Raw genomic sequence first — 6,777 nt, forward strand, 5'->3', positions numbered from 1 at the left:
ATGGCAGCAGGGAGACAAAAAGCAAGAAAAACTGCCTTATCTTTCTGACACTGATCTGGAGTTCATCACTATGGACTTAGCAAACTTCCCAGTGCTCAGTCCAAATAAGCACAGCAGCCTGGTCTAAGTCCTTCTTGGTGTCATCCCCCATCAGAGAGAGGTCCATTGTGGGCTGGCTGGGGGCAGCAGCATATTTCACAGCTGTATCAGAAACAATATGAGATTATTCTAGGTACATGAAAATATCAAATGAGAAAATCCTGAGAGCCAAGCCCAAAAGGAACCTGCCATTTCAAACTGGCTCCATAGTGATTCTTCTAACCCCAGCTCTCTCTTTGTCAAGGATCCTAACGTGCCCATGAAGAAACTCATCGTGGCATCAGTTTTCTAGGAAAATAATGAGAATGAATAAGTTTTCCTAATTAGGCTTCTAAGCACTGAAGAACCAAGGGACAGCTCTGTTTACAATAGCCAAGACATGGAACCAACCTAAATGTCCATTGATGGATGATTGGATAAGGAAACTGTGGTATACATACACCATGGAATACTACTCTGCCATAAAAAAGAATGAAATACTCCCATTTGCAATAACATGGATGAGCCTGGAGAAACTTATATTGAGTGAAATAAACAAAGCACAGAGGGATAAATACTGCATGTATTTACTCATATGTGAGAGCTAAGAGGGAAAGAAGGAAGGAAAGAAAGACCATAGTGATGCATTGGACTTGCAGAGGGAGAGAACATTCCTAGGGCTACAAAGTGGAGTGGGGGGGATATGGGGAAGGGGATGGAGGATGGAGATAATTGGGCAGGGGACATGGTGTACAAACGCAATTTGTGGTAATGTACATGCTGCCAGTATGAATATGGCCTTCACATCTTGGGCATGAGAGGTGACAATCAGCTTTGTATCTCATAAATATTCATAACCAATAAAAAAAAGAGGAAAAGCAGAGGATTAAAAATTTAGATCTGCTCTGTCCAATATGGCATCCACTAGCCATATGTGGCTCTTGAGCACTTGAAATGTGGCTAGTGAGAATGATGTACTGATTTTTTATTTACTTAAATCTAATTCATTTCGGGCCGGCCCAGTGGCGCACTGCTACAGTGCGCCACTTGGGAGCGCGGCAGCACTCCCGCCGAGGGTTCAGATCCCACATACAGACCGGCCGCTCACTGGCTGAGCGAGGTATGGGTGCAACACCGAGGGTTGCGATCCTGTTGCCGGTCCCGGTCCAGTACGGGCGCGACACTGAGGGTTGCGATCCATTGCCAGTCACGAAAAGACAAAAAGGAAAAAAAAAAAATCTAATTCATTTAAATACTGATACTCCACTCAGTTGTTTGAACACTAGTATGTATGGAAGAACTTCGATATGTGAATCTACATTTTCAAATTTTATGGAATTATATGAAATCTAAATACAAATCAAGTATTTCTGGTGAAAATTTACCATCTGAGTGGAGACATGCTATAAATGAAAATATACACTGGATTTTGAAGACTTAGTATGAAAAAAGAAGGTAAAATATCTTATTAATATTTTTTATTAACTTTATATAATTTGATTTTTATATGATTATATTTTATGTTAATATTTATATACCAAAATGATAATACTTTGGGAATATTGGGCTAAATAAAATGCATTATTGAAATTAATTCCACCTATTTCTTTTCCATTTTTTTAAGTGGCTGCTAAAAATTTTGAAATTACATAAATGGCTCATCTTATATTTCTAATGGACATTGCTAGCTTAGAATGAGCAAAATCAAAACATTTCAGATTGAAAGATTATAAAGTGTCTTAGAAAACCCAAGAAGAAAAGATGAGTTTTAATCAGCTAAGAAGCAAATTAACTCATAGGGTTCAGAGTAAGTAGAACCCCCCCCATTGAATGGGCTGACTTAGGGGTGCCTGTTCACTGAATGTTTCCATTTTAAAGTGGGCTGGCACTTGGCCATGGTCCTGTAGAGCACTGGTTCTCAAATTTTGTTCAGGGAACCTCTGGAAGTCCCTGAGATCCTTTGAGGGAGTCTGCAAAATCAAAACTATTCTCAGAATGATACTAAGACATCACTTGCCTGCAGTCTCGTTCTCTTATGAGTGACATGGGATACCATGCCAGATGTCATGCAGAAGCAGATATGAGAATCAGGAAGTCAGTCTGCTAGTCAAAAGATTTGCCAAAAAGAATGTCATTCTTCTCACTAACATTTTTTGTTTTGGAAAATACAGAATTTTATTGTTTCAGGGTGTATGTTTAATTCTTTAATCCATTTTGAGTTGACTTTAGTGTATAACACACACACACATACACACACACACAAAAAAAAAAAACCGGGGGGTGAGAAGACACAACAATTACAACTCCTTGAAGTTGACACGACTAGCATACAGAAAGGACATTGTTGGGTGGGAGGGGGGAGAGGGAGGAGGGAGGGAGGTTTTGGTAATGGGCCACAATAATCAACCACATTGTATATGAACAAAATAAAATTTAAAAAAAAAGAAAAGAAAATTCAGAATTTTTCCTCAAAATATTTTATCTATAAACGTGATGTATATAATGTAGTATATGTACTTACTGTTAGTTTTAAAATACATTACTAAGAAGTTCTTTTTTATGTCTTAGTTTTAATTTCTAATATGATAAATATTGATATGACTCATACAAACAAAAGCTCTTGGGGGGCCTCAATAATTTTTAAGTGTATAAAGGAGTCCTGATCCAAAAGTTTGAGAATTGCTGTTCTAGAGGGGACTCGGCAGCAGACGCTGTTGATGTCCCACCCCATAGCTCCTTGGCCCACCTCCGAGTCCACCTGTAGCTGCTGCGAGCAGCTGCCATGCACACGGACTACCTCCCATCTCAAACACCCCAGTCTCTCTGTTGTTCTGCCTGAGGGCTTTCTCTCACGCTACTGGATTATTAGCGAGAGTCCGAAATTATAGACAACCCAATGCTAATTAACAGTAAATGGATAAATTCTGGCATTTTCACACCATGGAATACTATACAGCAAGGAGAGTGAACAAGTCACTGCTACGTGCAACAATGTGGGTGAATCTCAATTGACAAAATGTTGAGTAAAAGAAGCCAGACACAAAAGAATACATGTTGTATGATTTTATTTTCCTAAAGTTAAAAATCAGGCAAATCTAATCTATGGTGTTAGAAATCAAGACAGTGATTTCCTTTGGGGTGGAAGAAGAGCCCATAGGGGATTCTGGGGAGCTGGTAATGTTTTAGGTCTCAACCTGGCTGGCCGGTACAGGGGTGTGTTCAATTTGTAATAATTCATTGAGCTGTATGATTTGAACACTTTTCTCTATATATGCCAGACATCACTCAAAAGGTAAAAAACAAAATTCCAATTATTGTTTTTACACCATGCTCTGCTAGGCACAGGAGAGGATGAGAGAGAATTTTTAGACATGGCTTATGGTTTCCGCCCCTTCATCAATCCTCATGAGAAATAATAGTAGAAGATTTCATTTGAGGGTGAGCAGTTTGGGGTGGGTCGTTTTGTTTGAATACCACAATGTCTTATTTTTTAATTGACTTTGAATGTCTTTATTTACTTAGAATTCACACAGCGTCTCAGTCCCCACCACTCCACATGCTACACCGGCTCTGTCCCACCTGCCTGGCCCTGAAGGCAGTTGAGTTTGAGACCTCCAAATTGTGATAATTCCAGAGGTGACAGGAGCTATTGTGCCATGGACACGCAGTTCACTGCACTAATGGTGATGGCCAAGGGCGTGGCAAGGGAGGGCAGGCAGGGAGTGCTGGCGTGAGGAAGAAGAGCATGGAGGACCAGGCTGAGCCAGGTTGTGTTCTGTGCTCCCGAGGGGCCCTCTGAGGGAGACAGGAAGGGGACAGACTGAGAGGGCAGGATGTGAGACAAGGGCACTGCTGTCTAAGGGATATAAACATGACCTCACCAGCAGACCCCTGGGGACATTTCTCCAGTCAAGAAGTCACTTTTTGCCATCCCTACCACTTTCCAGGTTTCCTGTCAGTTAGGGCTCATGCCTGCAGCCAGTTGTTCACACAGGTTTCTAGGGGAGACTGGGAAGGCGTTTCAGAAGACCAAGCACTCTAGCCCAGACCTTAATTAGGAATAGGTGACACCTCCTAGTCTAGCCTCAGTTCCACCTCTCTCTCACCCCCAGACACATGCAAATAAAAGGAGGAGAAAGAGCCTGAGCTGCCCCGGCAGCATGACTCCACTACCGCAAGGAGGGTTGGGAAATGTAGTTTGGCTGTGTGCCCTGGAGGAAGAGGAGGACATGGATGCTGGTGAGCAGTGGCTGCGCCGGCCTCACGTTAGTGCCCTTCTCCCTGCTTGGAGAGTCAACAACGCTTGGCAAGGGTCATAAAAGAGGCCACCAAGAACCCCTTTGTGTCACTCACGTGGAGCCCTCCCATGTACCTTTCCTCTAGCCCACCTCTAGTTCCAGACTGCTAGACCTCTCAGACCGCCACCAAGTGCAGAGCCCTGGTCCTTGGCCAGCAGGCCCACAGTATCCATCACGTCCTACGTCTGCCCAGAATCCTCATTCTGGGCCCTGCTGGCCAGGCCATTGCTGCTGCTCAGTGTGATCACGACCCATCTCAGGTTACAGCTTGCCCGCCGGATGTACCCCCACAGTCTGGACACTACCAACCTCTTCCTGCCCTGGGAGGGATGGATGCTGCTCAGGGCCTACGGCCTGTGCACACGTCCTGCCCTGAAGTGAAAGGACAGCTGCCCGAAGTTGCACAATATGATTTTGTGTGGAGGTCCAGACTCCTGCCCTTGCGGGAGGAGGTAGCTTTGCTTCCAAACCACCACATAAAGTTAGTAGATTGTCTTCATAGCAGATGGACCCATTTGCTCTCATAAGCCACTCGGAAATGCTTGCCCACATACCAGGGCTCACAAGCACATGCTGGCATTTCGGGAGCCCTTCTTGGGCTCAGATAATTGTGCCCTGGAATCTGCTTGCCAATGGCTTTTAAAGCCAAGGTACATTCTCTCCTTGTATCTCCAAGACTTTAAAATCTCTCCTGCCCTCAAAAAATGAAAAAGCAAGGAGGTTGAACTAGGCCTGTGGAACTAGGCCTCCTCACACCCACACTGCAACCTTAGGAATTCAGATGCACTCAGTCAAATGGTCAAGGTTTGAAACCGAAACAAAGCAGGAGATTTCCGTGTTTTTTTCATTGAAGCTGAACATCTGCAGCCCACCCAACCTCCATAGGGCCTTGCGCGTGTGCAAGCACGCACAATAAGCTGTTCTCTCTTGCTACTGATGGCTATGACACAGCTCCTGCCACCAATTCTGAAAGCGGCCACTCACTTCACCCTGAGGGACATCTTAGAAACAGAAAACTCAAAGTACTCTTCAGTCCAATCTCCTCATTTTGCAGATGAGGAAAAGGAGGCCCAGACCAGGCCGCTAGAGAAAGGCAGAGCCAGCACACGAAGCCAGGCTCGCATGTGGGCTCTGGTAGTGCCCTCCTTATCAGTAATGTTCTGGGAATGAGCTACCATTCCCTAGAGCTGCAGAACGGAAATGAGGGAAATAGCAAGACCATGTGACGGGAAGGGGAAGATCTCTGAGGGTAAAAGCTAATGGGTAGAAGCAGAAAGGAGACCAGGAGAAGCCAAGATTGTGGCAGGCCAGGTTGGAGAGGGAGAAATGACTATTCAACATCTTGAAAAGGAGGTGGGCAAGGAAGCAAAAAAAAGATGTCACATAAAACCAAGTGGTGGAGCCTTCAGAATCTTCTGCCTTCCCTTGCATCCTTCCGCTGTGTGGATACCTGATTGCTTACCCAGGATGCTCACCTCTTTTCTCTTGGCCTAGCCACATATTCAACTGTCTCCCACACATTCCCTGTTGGCAATGTCATGGATATCTCAGATTGGCCATGTCCAGAACCAACTACTCAGCCTCCCCTGCACACCTGCTCCTCCTCAGGGTTTCTTGTCTCAGAGGAGGGCACCCCACCTTTACCTCCAATGTCCAAGCCAGAAACCTGGCCATTGGCCTGGACTCCACCCTCAGCCTCAATCCCCTTGCCCAATCTACTTCCAAGGGCCCTAGGTTCTACCTCCCAAGAAGCTCCAGAACTGGCTGCTTCTTTTCACACCTTCTGACCCTCCCTCTAATCAGTCCTCCATTAGGGGCCTGGGTTGGGACAGTTTCCCCACAGAGCAGCCAGAGTGTTCTTACTAAAATAAATGTCGGCTCATTTCTCTTCTCTGCTTAAAATCTTTCTCATGGCTCCCCACTGCTCTGAGGCTTAAATTCAGACTCTGGAAACAGAGCAAACAAGGCTCTTCGTAAAAGACCCTCTGCCTCGTCTCCTGCCACCACTCCTCCCTTCACCCCTCCACTCTCTCCCTCCTTGCCCAATACACTCTCTGTTCTCATTAGTCAAGACATCTCCCATTACTTCACAGGCCACTTTCATCTGAGCGCCAGATAAATCCTTAGTATGTTCCTCTGCCCAGAATGTTCTCCTCCCAGATTTCTGTATGGCTGGCTACTTATCGTCATTCAGGCTTCAGCTTACATATCATGGGAATACCCCTTCCCCAGAGGCCTTCCTGACTATGGAATCTTCCTGACCCAAGAACTTTCCATCCAATTAACCTGTGAAATCTTTTTTGTGAAATTTTATCCCCATCTGATATATTCTTGCTTGTCTATTGTCAGTCAGTCTACCACTCAACTGTAACCTTCTTGAGACCTGGGTCATTATATATCT

The sequence above is a fragment of the Galeopterus variegatus genome, unplaced genomic scaffold (assembly GCF_000696425.1).
Source record: "Galeopterus variegatus unplaced genomic scaffold, G_variegatus-3.0.2 Scaffold1001, whole genome shotgun sequence".
Classification (NCBI taxonomy): domain Eukaryota; kingdom Metazoa; phylum Chordata; class Mammalia; order Dermoptera; family Cynocephalidae; genus Galeopterus; species Galeopterus variegatus.